Source organism: Carcharodon carcharias, chromosome 18 (assembly GCF_017639515.1).
Source record: "Carcharodon carcharias isolate sCarCar2 chromosome 18, sCarCar2.pri, whole genome shotgun sequence".
NCBI lineage: Eukaryota > Metazoa > Chordata > Chondrichthyes > Lamniformes > Lamnidae > Carcharodon > Carcharodon carcharias.
Genome location: NC_054484.1, coordinates 29,551,832 through 29,570,151, shown reverse-complemented (window position 1 = coordinate 29,570,151; position 18,320 = coordinate 29,551,832). Strand labels below are relative to the sequence as shown.

Below are 18,320 nucleotides of genomic sequence, written 5' to 3'. Positions count from 1 at the left end.
AGAATGAACAATTCCCTATCAGAAACAAAAACAGAATTACCTGGAAAAACTCAGCAGGTCTGGCAGCATCGGCGGAGAAGAAAAACATAGATTTGCAGCACAAATAGTGCAGGGCTCGGTAATGATGAGAGCACTTAAATTTTGCCCACTTCCCTGAGGAAATGCTCTGACGTAGGTGTAAATGTTATGAAAACCAACATTTGCAACACTAGCTAAGTCTCACAGCTTCAGCAACAGGCTCTTCTGCTGAGGTCAGACTTAGTCCCATTTGCAGCCTTTATATCCCATTTTCCAACAGTGCCTGAGAAAATACGTACCTCCTGCTAATCGTGTTTCCCATGCACCCAGCCCATTATGGTGGAGGTGATATTTTATTTCAGTCATTTGGCTTCCAAACAATTACTTGTTAATGAGATCTTTTTTTTTTAAATGGCAGGTGGTCTGCCGATTTTGGGCCCTCTGAAATATGAACTCAAATGTTTTCAGCATTATCTGGTTTTATTTCACACTTCCAGCATCCACATTGTTTTGTTTGGCATGTTTGTACAGCTATCATTTTCTTACTGTGTCACTACCACTTACAGTGTAATCTCTTCTAGCTGATCTCAGCTTCAGTGCTGTAGCACCAATGTGGATGGTCAAGGATCACAAATTCAGTTCAAAATCAACCTTGCTGTACTGCTCTTTGTACACTAGAGGGAGACAAATAGATATAATGCTAGAAGCCACAACCTGAAGGTAAATATTATCCTGAATGCTAGCACTTCTCTACTTTATTACTTCATTTCCTCCAAGAAAATTGTAAAGAGTCATTGTGCTGCAAAATAATACTGTACAAGCGAGAATAAAATAATTTTCAGGTTTTATATTTATTCCAAACTTAAATTTTGGTTGAGTGCCGCTTCTCTGTTGTCCAGTTAGGTGGAGCTGTCCTTGCCTGGTTCCATTCCTACTTCTCCAGTTTTAGCCAGAAAATCTTCTGAAATGGCTTCTCTTCCTGTTCCTGGACCATTACTTCAGGGAGTCCCCAAGGATGTCCCCTTGGGCCCCTCATATTTCTCATCTACATGCTGCCCCTCGGCGACATCACCCGAAAACACAAAGGCCGAATTTTGCTGATTTGGGAATCTAATAGCACCTGCTGTTGGTTGGAATTGCCCTTATACACTTAGGTTTTTCAGTCAGCAAGTTGCTGAAAGCTCACAGCGACGAAAAAAGAACAGCTGGGATCTGAGTGAACAGGGCAAGTAACTGTGTATTGTTACTACCAGTCCCCGAGAAAGGTTCCCTCAAATTGTTATGCTCCCAGGTGTGGAGGGATGAAGTGGCTCCCTTTCTTTATTCAACCACCTCAGTTGGTCCCAACAAGGTTAATTTTAAAAGGACCCCTTCCCTCGAGGAGGCCTTTTCCCAGTCCAAATGTATTTATGCTTTAAAAAGAGCCAATTTAACCAGGCCATCTTGAGTCAACGAAAGTGTGTTTATTAGTTACTAAACATGAGAAAAATAATAAAAACACAATGCACATATATACACAGGTTAGAAATGAGAAATTGAGTCCAAAAATAAAAATTAAAAAGATATACGAATCAGCCTTTTGGCTTGTCTGTGAGGAGTAGATAGTGAAATGTTACACCCATTAATTTGGAGTGATTCCCATAGTACTGACTTTGGCAGTTGAGCAGCTGGTTCGGAGATTCTTGGTTCTGCAGCTTAGCTGAAAGGAGTTGTCCTGTTTCCTTTTCGACCGTGTCTTCACTGACTTGTGACTTGCTTCCAGTAATCAGTGAGTTTTTTTTTACTGGCAAGTGCAGGGATGTCTAGTTGGTATTCTTCAGTTGTGAACTTAACAGCACCCACGCACCAGAGCAGAACACCAGACTAGCACACAGAACTAGGGTTGCAGTTGGCTTTTCTTTTAAATTTCTTTCCTTGTGTATTCCTGGAAGAGGAAAAAACATACACGTATTTCACCCAGTCTGTTTTCTTTTCAACTCAGTTCAAGTCCACAGTCGGGATATAACTCAACAGGAGGTGATTTCGGCTGAGGTGGTAATCATTTTCCATTATCTCCGCAACCTCAGGAGATTAAAGTTTCCTTTGAAGTGCCCCTGCCTGAAGTAGCTGTGTCACACCTTTTAGGTGCAACATTCTGTTCTCTCTGAACTAGTTGGTCCAGCAATCCACATAGGAATTTTCCAGAAAGTGGTTACCTTACAGTCTGTCAGCTTTTGCATGTATGTCATTTTTTTAAAAACACAAGTCTTACTTAAATGTTCAATATGCCCATAAGTAATTCGAGAATAGGATTCATGGTCACGACAGTATCTCCCTCAACAATCAAATTGAAAGGTTGTGAAATTACCCTTGGTAGGACAGAGAAGGCAGTATAAAATAGAATCAGTGAGTTCAATGTCAATCAGAAGCAGAAAAAGAAAAGAAGGCGAAAGGATGATTGGATGAAGAAAAAAAGGGACAGAAATGAAATTTTTTAAAAAGAATTTTAAATTTGAACTTTTAAAAAAACTCCAACAGTTAAAACCTAAAGGAATGAGTCTCCACATTTGTAAAAAAACAATTTTTTTAGCGCCAGAAAGGTTGATTGGCAGTAATTAATACTTATTGCATTGTTAAAAGGATATTTAGATTTGAAATGGCAAGAGTTAAGTTTCTGTAGTGAGTTTACTTTTTATCTGTTGCATAAATACAGCAACTTCAATAATGAGGCAAACAGCAAGCTGCTGTTTCCATGAAGCTAATAGTGGATCAGTGCAACTTAAACAGCAACTTTGGGATATTTGCAGCTAACCATCTGCTCCTCATCTGAAATTATTTTGGCAGGAAAAGTGGGGCCAGTATCAGATTCCACATGAATGCTGGCAACACTTCACCTGACCTTTTGACCACCTCTCTTGACTCTTCCATTGCCTCTGAATTGTCGTGCTGCTCAACTGTCATACAATATTGGATGAGAAGACATTTCCTCTAATTATATATTGGGAAAACCAAAGTCAATATCTTCAGTAAGCTCCACAAATACTGTCCCATAGCCTCTTACTGCAGCCCCTTCCTTGGCCACTCTCTGAGGCTGAGCCAGACTCTTCAGAACTTTGGCGGAGAAGAAAAGAGTTGACGTTTCGAGTCCTCATGACCCTTCAACAAACCGTTCTGTTGAAGGGTCATGGAGACTCGAAACGTCAACTCTTTTCTTCTCCACCGATGCTGCCAGACCTGCTGAGTTTTTTCAGGTAAGTCTGTTTTTGTTTTGGATTTCCAGCAACTGCAGTTTTTTGCTTTCGTTTTTATCTCTTCAGAACTTTGGTGTCCTCTGAGTTTCTACCCCCACAATCTCTCCAACACAAAGACCGCCTACTTCCATCTTCATAACATCACCCGTCCCCACCCGGTCTCAACCTATCGACTGTTGAAACTCGCATCTGTGGGGATAAGAGGAGAAGAAATGCTCCTCATAACATAAAACAAAGCAAACGCATGAGCCTCAACTTCAGTCAGTGGCTAAATACAAGATTAGTAACCTATGAATGGATTTTACATCGAGACTTGACTATTCAAGTGGCTGGCCACCTGCCTACCACCCTCTGTAAACTTAAGCTCATCAAAGACTATGCTGGTCATACCCTAACTCACATCGAGTACCACTACCCTATTACCATTATGCAGGATAACCTGTATTGGCTCCCAGTCCAGCAACACCTTGATTTTAAAATTCTCATCCTTGTGTTCAAATTCCCCTGTGGCCTTGCACCTCCCTAGTTCTGTAATCTCTTCTGGCCTACAAACCTCTGAGATCTAATTCTGGTCTCTTGCATATCCCCGAATTCCTTCGCTCCACCTTTGGTGGTTATGACTGCAGCTGCCTTCTCCTAAACCTCTCCAGTTCTCTCTCTTCCTGTAAGTTTTAAGGAGTAACTTATGTCTTTGGGCAAGATTTGTTCACCTGTCCTAATATTTCTCCATGTGAATTAGAGTCAAATACTGTCTGTCTTCTCTGCCGATGCTGCCAGACCTGCTGAGTTTTTCCAGGTAATTCTGTTTTCGTTTTGGATTTCCAGCATCCGCAGTTTTTTTGTTTTTATTACTGTCTGACAATATTTCTGTGAACTGCCTTCTGACATTTTGCTAGGTGCAGTATAATGCAAGTTGTTGTTGATATAACATTTTTATGGACTGTGATGGGAGAGTGTGCAGTCAATTCAAGCCCCACTTCTCCACAGGTCATAACAATAGTTTAAATCTCTAACTCACCCACAAAACTGGTCAATTGTTTACCTTTGATACTGTTATTCCCAGCATAAAAAGACTAACCAGGCTTCTTTCAGAAAACGCTCAAAAAAATTGATTATTATAAAACAAATGTCTTTTTTGAAACAAGTTGCGAAACTGGTTAACATACAAGCTGTAGCTTAAAAGTGTAATGATTTTCCCCTTAAAAAAAAAACAGATCCTCGAACCCCAACATACACAAACACAAAAGAGGACAAAACAAACACAGTCCCCTGTAGAGGCTGGAGTATGGGAACGTTTCTTTTCAAAGAATGAAATTAGAAAAGAAAACTCTGTTGATCTAACAGAATTCTAGTCACAATAGATCTGGAAGTTCTTTCAGACAGATTTTTGGTGAAACTGTCTTGATGACTCTTACTTATCACAACTTTGCGGACTTTTAGAAAAAATAGATGAGTTATTCTGATGAAACATATCTAATGAAAGTTAAACTCACTATAGAGTGTATGTAGCACAAAGGTGGGGCAGGGAGAAGGAAAGGGTCTTGCAGCCTGCTTCCAAGGCGCGCACACACTCTCTCCGACTGAGAGTTTCAAAGAATAAAATGTTCAGAGAATACTGCTCTCAGGCCAGGTTTGTTTTTAACCATCAGTAAGAGTCTTTAGTCTGACAACAACAGTTCTTCAATGATTTAGGTATGGATCTCTTCCTTCACGAGGTATTCACCGCTGGATGTCTATCCTGATCTGTGGTTTATTGCAGAATGGCTTATTCAAAGCCCTGAATTAATCTTGCAGACTTAAAAATAACTCAGGAGGGAGAACGTCCAAAATTCAAAGTCCTTCAAATTTTCCAAAAACAGATTCCTCACAGTATATTCTTTAGGACTTTTTGGAATCTTGCTGATAACATGCCAATGCTGAAACTTACTATTTTGTCTTCTAGTATTTGTATTGTGATCCAGTTTACAATGTTAACAAACAGTGCCTGATGGACAGATGTTTTTGATTTATTATAGTAACCATGCTGGAACATGAGAGATTCATGTCAGTCAGTTCTGGGATCACTAACTTTGTACTTAGCCAACGATTGGGGTTCAGGCTTACGTCTTTCATTACTTTTTATGAATTGCAGAGCATTCCTCCTCCTTTGGGCCCCAAAAATGTTAACCAAAACATACATTAGCTGCACCCTTTCACCCCATCATCCCAGGAACTGGTCAGAATGTGCATCACAGAATCACAGAATTTTAACGCACAGAAGGAGGCCATTCGACCCATCGTGTTTGCACCAGCTCTCCAAATGAGCATTATGACTTAGTGCCATTGCCCTGCCTTTTCCCCATATCCCTGCACATTGTTTCTATTCAAATAGTCATCTAATGCCCCCTTGAATACCTCAACTGAACCTGCCTCCACCACACTTCCAGGCAGTGCATTCCAGACCCAAACCACTCATTGTATGAAAAGTTTCTTCATGTCTTCTTTTCTTCTTTTGCAAATCTCTTTAAATCTATGCCCTTTCATTCTTGTTCCTTTTACGAGTGGGAACAGCTTCTCCCTATCTACTCTATCCAGCCTCCTTCTCTCCAAGGACCACAGTCCCAACCTCTCCAATCTATTCTGATAGCTGAAGTTTCTCATCCCTGGAACCATTCTTGTAAACCTTTTCTGCACTCTCTCCAATGTGTTCACATCCTTCCTATAATGTGGCCCTAGAACTGTACACAATATTCTAGCTGAGGTCTAATGAGTGTCTTATAACCTCCCTGCTCTTGTACTCTATGCCCCTATTAATAAGGCCCAGGGTACTATATGCTTTATTAATGCTCTCTCCAGCTGTCCTGCCACTTTCAATGATCTATGCACATATACACCCAGGTCTTTCTGCTCCTGCACCCCCTTCAAAATTTGTATTTTATATTGTCTGTCCATGTTCTTCCTATCAAAATGCATCAACTCACACTTCTCCACATTGAACTTCATCTGCCACCTATGTGCCCACTTCACCAACTTGCCTCTGTCCTCTTGAAGTTCCATATCATCCTCCTCGCAGTTCAAAATACTCCGAAGCTTTGTATCGTCTGCAAACTTTGAAATTTCCCCTGCACACCAAGATCTAGATCATTAATATATATCAGGAAGCAAGGGTCCCAATACCAACCCCTGGGGAATTCCACTACAAACCTTCCTCCAGCCCAAAAAATATCAATTCACCATAACTCTGCTTCCTATTTTTCAGCCAATTTTGTATCCACTTTGCTACTGTCCCTTTTATTCCATGAGCAATAACTTTTCTCACAAGTCTGTGTGGCACTGTATCAAATGCCTTTAGAAAGTCCATGTACACCACATCAACAGCATTACTCTCTTCGACCTTTTCTGTTACCTCTTCAAAAAACTCCAGCAAGTTAGTTAAACATGATTTCCCCTTTAGAAATCCATGCTGGGTCTTCCTTAGCAACCCATATTTTTCCATGTGACTACTAATTTTATCCCAATAATTGTTTCTGGAATCTTGCCCACCACTGAAGTTAAACTGACTGGTCTGCAATTGCTGGGTTTATCCTTACAACATTTTTTGAACAAGGGCGTAATGTTTGCTGTACTCCAGTCCTCTGGCACTACCCCTGAGTCTAGGAAATCCTGAAAGATTGTGGCCAGTGCCCTTGCAATTTCTACTCTCACTTCCTTTAATATCCTTGGATGCATCTCATCTGGTCCCGGTGTCTTGTCAACTTTAAATACCGATGGTCTATTCAACGCTTCAACTTTATTGATTTTGAACCCTCCTAGTGACAGAGTTTCCTCATCTGTCACCATGGCCTGGGTAGAACCTATCTCCCTGGTAAAGATGGATGCAAAGTATTCATTTAATATCTCAGCCATGGCCCCTTTGTCCATGTGTAAATTCCCTTTTAGGTCCCTACTTGGCCCTATTCCTCCTTTTACCACCTTCTTACTATTTATATGCTATAGAAGACTTTGGGATTCCCCTTTATGCTGGCTGCCAGTCTTTTCTCATGATCCCTCTTTGCTTCTCTGATATACCATTTCACCTCCCCTCTGAACCCTCTGTATTCCTTTTGGTTCTCAATTGTATTTCCACCTGACACCTGTCATAAGTGCACTTTTTCTTCTTTATCTTAATTTCTATTTTTTTTCATCCAGGGAGCTCTGGATTTGTTTGCCCTACCTTTCCCCATATACCTTGACTGTGCCTGAACCAATTCTTTTTTGAAAGTAGCCCATTGTTCAGCTACAGTTTATCCTGCCAATCTTTCATTCCAGTCTATCAAGCCCAGCTCCGTTCTTGCCCCATTGAAATTGGCTCTTGTCAAGTTAATTATTCTTACTCTGGGTTACCTATCGTCCTTTCATATCATCGTCCTAAAACATGCAATACAATGATTAGTGTCTCCTAAACATTCCCTCACTGACCCTTGTATGCGCACATTAAAATGGCAATCTGGATCCTAAAATCTAAACTAGTTAGGGCAGGATTGGAAATTGTAGAAAAAGGCCCCAGAGGTGCTTCACAGGAGCGTTATAAACTCTAAAGTTGATTGTGCATGGCCTCTGAAAGAATAGACTTGACGGACCAAAAGGCCTCTCTCATTTCATACATATACTCTTACAATCTTTAGGAAGATTATGGAAAATCTCATTTGCAACAGGCCAAAGCAAACTCTCCTGGAAAACAACTATAGTTCTACACATAGGGCAGAATCATCCAACATATGTTCTAAGTGCAGTAGCAGATGGGAAAAAGGACATTTTACCCGTTGGCCACAATGGCGGTTTTTGACTCTGTATTGCCTGTTCCTGGCATGCCCTGCCTCATTAATAACGTATTCCTGGGAAACATGCCAGCTCACTGGCGGGGCGGCTCTGATTCATCCACCTCTCCATCATCTCAGGCCTTCAGCAATCCACACACCATATTTAAAGGGCACTCCTGCACAGAGTTAGCGCTCTAAGTCATCAGAAGCTACTGGAAACTCATGGCTGCCAAAGGGAGGAAAGATTGTGCCCCAAATTTAGCGACCCCTGGGCACCTACAGGCTGCAGTGGAGGTCCATCACGAAGTCCTCTACCCCTGGTCTGAGTGAAGACCAGCAAGCAATCCAGCATGGGAGGCAGTGGCAGTGGTGGTGAGCGCCAACACCCTGCAAAAGAGGACAGCCACCCAATGCCGAATGAGGACAATGATCTCCTTTGTTATGCCGGGGTAAGTCACTCTTCAGATCACTCTCAACTCACACACTCTCAAACCCATCACACATCCACAGGGATCTCACTATTCACTGTCTCACACACACCTTCATTGCCCGCAATCTGTCCATGCGACCACTCACCACCCATACATGCCAGGCATCCTTCTCATCTGACCTGGCAGACATCCTGCTTACACTCTCTCCATCTGCATTTATGCAGGACAAGCTGGCACACAACAAAAGGAAGAGGTCACAGACTGCTGGAGGAATGCCTGACATCAAGGTCCTCACAGACTTTGAAAATAGAGCCATCCAGCTGGCCGGCGATGATCTGGACTGTTCCTGTGCTGACAGCGGGGTTGGCAGTGCTCAACCAAATGAGGATCCAGCAGTGCAACATCCATCAGACAACCATGCTGTGAGTGAGTTCCCCTGTTCTGCAGTCCCCTGCCATGCACTAATTTCTCTCCTTGCTTTCGTAGGCACATCTGGGAAGCAGCCGAGGGGGTCCACGACCCAGGTCCTCAACTCAAACCCCGAAGACACCTCAGAGGAAGAAACTGATGGCACCCTAATTGAAGGCCCATCACAGCACTCGCCCACACCCTCTACCAGCGCAGAGGCACACACCGCAGTGGGATGTAGTTCTAGAGTAGCTTCGGGGTTACAATCTGGACAGCACATCGCACTTTGTGATCCGCAGCAGGCGGCAGCAGGGACTTCCCAGATTCCGCCGCTCAGAGGACTGCTGGCGGCCAGAAATCTGTTTCGTCTGAGTCAGATGAGGAGCATCTGGACTCAGTCATATCTCAGCTGCTGGAGCTGCAAAGGCAAGCTCGGGAACATCAGTAAGGGATGGTCGCTGCATTCCTCAGATTTCAAGGCACGATGGAGAAGTCCGTCTGCCTTCAGTCTCAGGTGATAGTGCCGGCATGCCAACGCACCAAGGTCACCACTGGTAGGATGGCAGCTACCATAGAGGCCTTGGTCCAGGACATCATTCCTGCACTGCCGCATGGACTGAACTCCATCACTGACGCCATAGTTGGCCTCCAGTAGTGTCCAAGCGAGACGGGTGCAGTGTAGCTCAATCTCACTCCAGCTTCCCCTTCTCCTCAAGAAGTGAGCCAGGGGTCCTCAGGCACCCATAGGGAGGAGGATCAGCAGGTGCATACCCTGGGGCCATCTGCCCAGCTGACTCCAGGAGTGTCCAGCCCATCCGGATACTTTTTTCCTGTGACCCCAGCAACTCCAGCTCCACAGGCCACTGCCACACAGCAGGACCCTGAAAGCAGTCTGGGGACCTCTAGTTCTCAGCCCTCCAGAGGATGCCTGCCAAGGTCATCACAGACAGGACATAGCAATCAGCAAGCTGCCTCCACCTCTGCTGTGGATGTCGGGGGAGCACCAGGACATAGCGGCAGGGTTAGGAAGATGTAGTTTAATTGCATGGGCTCAGGCATTAATCACTTGTACATAATGTTGACTATTCCAAATAAACTCCCAACAATGTCACCCTGTCTATGGCTCCGTGTTATGATGAGCAGGGTTCATGTCAGTCTGAATTGAAAGCTTGGCTTCTGCACAAAATAAAGACAGATGTCTCAGTCCAATGCCTCACCCCTGTGCTTTGTGCAACCTTCCCAGCACACTGATGGTGCACCTTCACAATCACTGGACTCTTCAGTCATGCCTGCACTTCAATGGAGCTTATCATTGCTGCCAGAATGGCATAGACTTCCATCATTCTATCTGTGTGCTCTCAGCACATTTGAGGTGTGGCTGGCCCCCATTTCACCAGCATCTGTGTCCGGTGACAGCATGATCCTGAAGGGCTCAGCTCACGAAGGATGCCATAGGATCAGGAGAAGTTTAAATTTCCCCGCTGCATCTCCATGATATGACCCTGTTCACAAAGCGCAAGCGAGCTGCCATCAGCGAGACAGGAGGCAGACACAAGCTTTGTGAGGATCTGTGGAGTGTCCCCACCGTATGTCATCATCATCCTCCTGGAATGTAAGGACTATGGGCATCCGCTGCATCCCCATGACAGGAGCCTTATCACAGAGGGTATGTGCACTGTCATCAATCTGACAGGAGTCAAACGTTCACAGATGCAATGTAAGGATCTATGGAGTCTCCTCACTGCATCTTCCTCTGCAAATCTAGCAGCTATGAGGGCCTCCCAAGTGAACTGGCTTCATGTGGCCAGTGCAAGGGCCTCATTGTCATCATCGTCGCCTTCGAGGACCTCATTCACGTTGAAATCCTCCTCCTTTGGAGGAGATGTGCAGCTCCTCCATCTCCTCCTCAGGCAGCTCCTCTCCCCATTGCAGCACCAAGTTGTGAAGGGCACAGCAGGCGACGATGATGCATGACACCCTCTGTGGATTGTATTGCAGGGCTCCACCAGACTAGTCCAGGCACTGGAACTTCATCAGCAACATCCCAATGGTTTGCTCCACCAAAGTGCAATTTGCAGTATGAGCCTTGTTGTACTTTCTGTCTGCTGCACTCTGAGGCCGCCACAGGGTGTCATCAGTCAATGTCCTCTGTGATAGCCCTTGACCCTGAGGAGCTAGCCCTACAACCTCTGTGGACCTTGGAAGATGTCAAGGATCTGAGACCTACTGAGAATGTAGGAGTCATGGACATTCCCTGGGAACTGTGCGCAGTCCTGCAGGATGCGTTTGCTGTAGTTGCAGACCAGCTGAACATTCACCAAGTGGAAGCTCTTGCAGTTCACATACAGCACTGCTTGTCACCACAAAGATCTAAGCACCACGAGTGTAGTCGATGTTCTGCTCCTGTGGAAAACCAGAGATTTGAGCAAATCCCAACGCTCTTGCTTCCTGGCTTGCCTGATCCTGGGCAAAATGCACAAAGGTGTGTCCCTTCTTGAATATGGTGTCCATGACCTCCTAGATGTGCTTGTGTATGGAGGCTTGCAAGATCCTGCAGAGGTCACCTGTGGAGCCTTGGAAGGAGACACTGGTATAAAAATTGAGTGCCGCGGTCACTTTCACAGCCACTGGCAGTGGATGCCCTCCATGTCCCCCTAGTGCCAAATCCTGCAGCAGTTGGCAGATGTCACTGACCAGTCCCCTAGATATGCGCAGTCTTCGGAGACATTGGTTCTTGACACTGGCACTTTCATGCCTCTGTGTTGCTTGAGTGGGCAGATAAGCCAGAGGCCCGACTCCAAGCATGTCAACGTGGCTGTGCCTGAACTGTCTCAACTGCAAAAGAATTCTCATTTTATACATGGTTCCCCTAATGTGTGGCCACTTTGCTCCACCACTCACCCTCACCCACCAGCAGCATGTGCTTGTGCATTACCATCAAACCATGCTGCCTTGCCACCCCCCCCAACTCACCCCAACCACAATGCATCCCGCCCTGGCACCGCACTGTCAGCCAGCCGGGAAAAAGCGACTTGCCTGTGCCCTCGCCTGAATGCGCAGCACCTCTTCCTTGAAATTGAACAGGCAACCCTTGCGAGCGCTGCAAAATGTTGGTGTACACTCACCTCCGAGTTTCCCTCAAAGTTCAGCTCGCCAGGTGCAAGCCTTTTAGATGCTGTTGTGAAACACGTCATTCTGAAGTCACGCCGACGTAGGAGGTAAATTCGACCTGGGGGTGGTGGGTGGGTGATTCCAGCGAGCAGGGCTTATAATTAGATACAAATGCATTGAAATTACGTTCCCGACATTGGCGGTCTGGGCAGCTGATCACTAACTGATTTCACAACGAAGCAAAACTGATTTTTGGCTTTCCCGCCATACTGCTCCCCCCCACCTCCCCCCCATTGCCTGCCATGACACCCGACGCCAATGGGGGAGGAAAATTCCAGCCATAGTTTTCTGGCACAAAACAAATTTGATGCCCATAAAGAAAAGACACAACACCTGATGCATTTGTGAAAAAGAAGGCAATGATCTGTTAGCCAGTTTTGTTGAGAAAAGCAAAACCAAACAGGATTAACTAATTCAAAAATGACACCTTTGTTCCAAATGATTGTACTGCAGTGCAAGTGTTTGTCAACGTACATCTCATAATTTATAAACTGCAGACTCTCTTAAGGTACTGTATTAAGTAAGGTTGGTTCAAATATGCCTTGCTGTAAAAAATACTTAAAAGTTTCATGTCTAGATTTGTTATCTAATGCTTCTCCACCACCCTTAATGGATGTGCCAAGAACATCCTGTGTAATAGAACACCCCAGCTCGCAGTTCGCCTGCATCTGTCAGCCTCTCACTGAGTGTATGAGTGGAATATATGTTTCAGAATGACAAAACTTCCTGTTTTCAAACTTTTTCCAGCCTTCTTCAGTTGACAGAAGAAAATTAAACCAAAGCAGCACCAAGAAAAGCTTTCTTGACTGACAGTGGATTGGGAGGAAGTAATTACAAATAAGCAACATCATGAAAGGCAAATTAACTGATAAGCAGTCTTGACTTGCATCTTCACAGGAAAGCTACCAGACTGACCTGGTGTCTACCATCTGGGCTCCAGTCAGGCAGAACTGTGCTAACATTGCCTGGCTGGAACTGGAACAGTCTAGCCCAGGAGACAACTATTACAGCCCTGGATGCAGCCCTGGGGCGTGGGCAGAGCGCTCCACCAGTTAAAGATGTAAATGTTTGGAAAATGGAAAAGGGAGGATCCTCACCGAGGTTAGGTGAGTTTATAAAGTGCTTGGATTTGATGCAACACAAGATTCGGTTTCTAACTGAAGCTGTGTGCCCGAACCCCATCCACGGAATCTCATTCCGCTTCACTCCAGAGTCAACCTGGGCCCTTGCTCTAAGATTTGCATTGCCAGTTTATATTTGCAGTATATCTCATTTGTGAGGCTTTGCTGTCTTGTTAGCCCACAGACTGAGGGTGACAACATATCAAAAATAATTCACTTTGAAACACTTTGGAATGTCCTATAAACGCCAGTTCTTTTATTCTTTCTTAAACACACCCTCAAACTCAGTTCCAGCAATTTGCAGCATTATGTAATGCATACTAAATACTTCACCTGGCACATGAGCCAAACCACAGTGCTCAAGTTCATCTGTGCCACACGCTTGACCATAACTGAAAGAGCTAGCAGCTAATATATTGCAGTGGAGTTGCACACTGCAATTTATTTGAAAATTCCTTAAAAATGGCCAGTCAAAAATAAAAATTTGGGGAAAGTCTTGCATATTGTGTTTTTACATGAAGAACATTGATACAATCCTGTCAGGCTAGACCCCACCAATGGCTATTGTTTCTCCTGGCCGCTTAATTGGATACAGTAGCCTTGTAGTTCTGGTACTGAACTAGCAGCTCAGAGGCCCAATAAAGCTTCTAGATTGTTGTAGGAACCAAACTGCTTCACTAATGTCATTCAAGTCACCCAGATATAAATAACTGAGTTGAAATTCAGGAAATCTGGTTGGAATGTAAACAATACATTGTCTTCCAAAATGGTAAGTGGGATCCTATGCTTGCCAGTTCAACTCAGATGAGGCCCTGGCATCAAAATGATCTTGGCCTCTTTGATCTTGGCACAGGTTTGTAACCAATGCTTTCTGCCGGTTGGCCGCTGAAGGTTAAAATTTCCACCACTGGCGTAAACATTAATGTTACGGAAATAATACTGTTTCAATACTGTTTATAATACTGATTATAAACCTTAAAATACGACTCTTGTCTCTGATTCAGGAGTTTGTGAGTTTGCATCCCACTTCACATACTTAAGTGCATAAACTAGGCTGATAATCCCGTGAAGTACTGAGGAAGTGCTGCACTGTCGGAGATGCTGTCCTTTGGATGAGATGTTAAACAAAGGCCCCATCTGCTTTCTTCAGGGGAACAGAAAGGATCCCATGACACTATTTCAAAGAAGAGCAGAGGAGCTCTCTCTGCTATCCTGGCCAATATTTAACCCTCTATCAACATCACAAAACACAGAATATCACACCATTATCACATTGCTGTTTGTGTAACCATACTATATGCAAATTGACTGCTATGCTTCCTATATTACAACAGTGACTACACTTCAAATGTACTTCATTGGCTGTAAAGTGTTTGGGACATCCTAAGGTTATGAATAGCATTATATAAATGCAAGTGCTTTCTTTTACAAAGATTACTTTGGAATTGAAAACTACATTTAATAAGTGTAAACTCATTACTGTTTTTCTTTTCTCTATTCTCTTTTCCACTAACTTTGTTGATTTTTAACTTTATTTACTGCTGGATGCTTTTTCTCTTTCTTGTCTTCTGAGCAACAACTCAGAAATAACTTTATTACCTGACTCCTTCTCCTCCCCAGCTTCCATTTTGATGGTGTGGCTTAAACACTTCTATCCCCCATGAACACATCAACAGTTCCCCTCCAAGTCACACATCATCCTGACTTGGAACTATGTTGCCATTCCTTCGCTGTCGTTTGGTCAAAATCCTGGAACTCCCTCCCTAACAGCAGTTCAAGATGTCTGCTCACCACCACCTTCTCAAGGGCAACTAGGGATAGGCAACAAATGCTGGCCCAGCCAACGATGCCCATAGTTTATGAAAGATTTTTTTAAAAGCAGGAAGTGCTGGAGAAATAGGGTCATCAGCTGCCCAAACAGGTTAAATAGCCCATAGAATAGTAGTTCAAGGACAATTCAACTATATCTTTCAAGAAGCAATTATTAGATGTTCTGAATTTCGAACGTTCCCACTTTGAAAGACCCTGTTTCTTCAAATCGTGAAATTGATCGTTTCCTCAGCTGTTACAGCTGCATGGTTGTTAGAAGTGTTTCCTTGCCACATTCTCTCATTAGTGGAATCAGCTGTACTAGGGAGTTTCCATGCAGTTTTAAAAGAAACAAGAAATAGTTGAGCCAAGTTTTCTATTTGAAAATTAACCTTTTAAAGCATCTACTTCAAATTTATTAACTTAGGAACATAAGAAATAGAAGCAGGAGTAGACCATACAGCCATCCAATGCCATGGCTAATCTTTGGCATCAACTCCACTTTCCAGCCTGCTTCCCATATCCTTGATTCTGGACAGATCAAAAATCTGTCTGTCTCAGCCTTAAATTTATTCAACAGTAAAGCATCCACAGCCCTCTGGAGTAGAGAATTCCAAAGATTCACAACCCTTTAAGTGAAGAAATGTTTCCTCGTCTCAGTCCTAAATGATTGTCCCCTTATGCTGAGACTGTGCCCCCATGTTCTAGATTACCCCCAGCCAGGGAAACAGCCTCTCAGTATCTGCTCTGTTAAGCCCCTTCAGAATCTTGCATGTTTCAATGAGATCACCTCTCATTCTTCGAAACTCCAGAGAATAAAGACCCAATTTACTCAGTGCCCCATGATAGGACAAGCTTCTCACCCAGGGACAAATGTAGTGAACCTTCACTCTACTTCCTCCAAAGGAAATATATCTTTCCTTAAACATGAAGACCAAAAGTACACACAGTACTCCAGGTGTGGTCTCACCAAAGCCCTGTACAATAGTAGCAAGACTTCCTTATTCTTGCACTCCAATCCCCTTGCAATAAAGGCCAATATGCCACTTGCCTTCCTAATTGCTTGCTGTTACATGCTAATTTTCTGTGTTCATTATACACCTGAACATCAACATTTACAAGTTGGAAAATGGGAAAGGGAGCACTTTCTTACCTCAGGGTTCATATAACAGCAATAAACTGCTTAGGCTAGAAATTTGTCCAAGCTGTTTTTTTGTTTTTTGGACACATTGGTTGTGATTCTTGACCTTCTTGCACCATTGCCATGGAGGTAGGCAGTACACAAACTTGTTGCTGCCTCCTCATTTACCTGATTGTAGCTTTGGTCCAAATGGGGTCTGCATGCTGGCTGTTTCAGCACTCAGCAGGTGGGGGGGTGAGGAGGAGTAGATGTGTGGGGTGATGTCAAGCTGCGTTCATGGAGAGCACATAGTGCATGACAGTCTGCTCTTCTTAAAGGCAGTCCTTAAAAAGATGTTGCACTAAATCTCAGAGGGCCACTGCCAATTATCAGTGCTGTAATTTTGAACAATGAGAAATGGAACACCAGGGCAGCGATAGGGCTCCAGGTTCCTGGATGTAACACTGGAGATCTTCGTGGTGGAGGTGCTCATGAGGAAAGAGGCTATGTTTCAGTGAGGAAGGGCTGGGAGCTAGGAGACCTCGAAGGACCATTGCCAGAAGGGATTGGGAGCAGGTGCCAACTGAGCTCAATTCTCAGAGCCTATCATCGAGGACTGGGCAGCAGAGTTAAAAGGCCATAAGACCATAATACCATAAGACATAAGAGCAGAAATTTGGCCATTTGGCCCATCGAGTCTGCTCCGCCATTCAATCATGGCTGATAAGTTTCTCAACCCCATTCTCCCGCCTTCTCCCCGTAACCTTTGATCCCCTAAAAGAAGTCTAATGACCTCACATGGGCTGTCACGGTCAGTGAATGCATCTTCAAAAGACATCTCCTATCCACCACTCCACCAAACTCCACAAAAGTGCAGTTCTAAGTTGGCAGAGGGCATCGTGCAGACCTTGACCTCTCCACAGCTTCTGCTCCATTTGTCTGCCATGCTGCAGAATCAGAGGCACTGCCACTGTTGCGACCACACTAGTTGCACCCTTGTGGGGATGCAGCAACAATCCCTGTCAAATCCAGGAACTCACCACAGAACTCTAAAAACACTCCGCAGTAATTATATTTTAACATTTGAATAAATATGTGCTTATTCTAAATACCAATGAGATAAAGGGATAGTGTGGGAAAAAGGCACTGAAGTGGATGATCAGCCATGATCGTATTGAATGGTGGAGCAGGCTTGACAGGCTGAATGGCCTACTCTTGTTCCTATGTTCCAATTGCAATAGCAGAAGTTACTCTAAATTACCTTACCTGTGAATTGGGTTTCTGGCACTTTAAATAACGCCAGTGCTGGGCCCATTTCACAAGTGAACATATGCTCTTTGGTAAGTAACAAGAGAACAGGTTGAATGGTCCTGCACCATCCTGTTTGTGAAGAGATGGTCAAATCAGCCGATACAGCTGATTGGTGCCATGACAGCGCCAGTTAAGAGTCTTCTGATGCAAGCAGGTGTTGCCTGTGCCCTTCCCAGACTGAATGGCACCATGCCAGCTGTGTTGGACATGGCTGGAGGCACAGTGTACCCCACTTAAGGGTCTCTAGCTTCCATAGTGTTGTCTCCAGTGCCACTATGGATCTGAATTTCACCCTCTTTAACTTTCATGGTGTCAATTCATGTCATCATCTGATTTCTTCATTAAAATTGCTTCTTATATCTGAGTATCTGTTCTCTGGTTATTTGTATATAAGATCACTGAACAGGAGTAGGATGCAATTCTCTTTTTAGATCTAATGAGTAAGCTGATATATATATGCTATTTTGTACTTCTTTCACTCTCTTGCCGCCAGGCCAAATTTGCAAAATGTTCCCAGGCTTCTACCAATATTCTTCGAGATACAATTTTACCTCAGTCCCTCTCTATGGGAAAGTATACGATTTCTGCTTATGTTCTATCTTTAGCAGAACTGAAATTGGTAAATTGCAGACACAAGAGGAAATCATGAAGTAGAAATTGGACCTAGCTGAAACCATTTTATGTGCAGAAAATGCGCAAAACAAGGGCCAGCTATATTGAGTAATATCCCACATTCAAGCAGTGCAGGGATACAGATGCCATCATATTGGCATATGCAGATGCCCAGGTACAGCCCTTGTGGTACTCACCTGAAGCAAATGTTAGGCCGCTTACATATATAAATGAAGGATTTAACACCTGTTTCAGGGCCCATGTACTAAATTGAAGAGCAATGAATGGAGCAGCAGGCTCCAGGCCTGCTC

General features: G+C 44.0%; 1 protein-coding gene across 3 annotated transcripts in view; it reads left to right on the top strand.

Moving 5' to 3' along the window:
- Window positions 1–1,756: 1,756 nt before the first annotated feature.
- Window positions 1,757–18,320, top strand: part of LOC121290340 (uncharacterized protein C21orf62-like) — an 83,836-nt gene continuing 67,272 nt past the window's right edge. For 2 of the 3 annotated variants that reach the window (XM_041210682.1, XM_041210681.1), the window contains exon 1: window positions 12,798–13,142. The gene's annotated coding sequence lies outside the window, so the exon portion shown is untranslated. Of the gene's footprint in view, window positions 1,787–12,797; window positions 13,143–18,320 lie in introns of those variants that run through there. The other variant, XM_041210683.1, reaches the window with a different exon arrangement.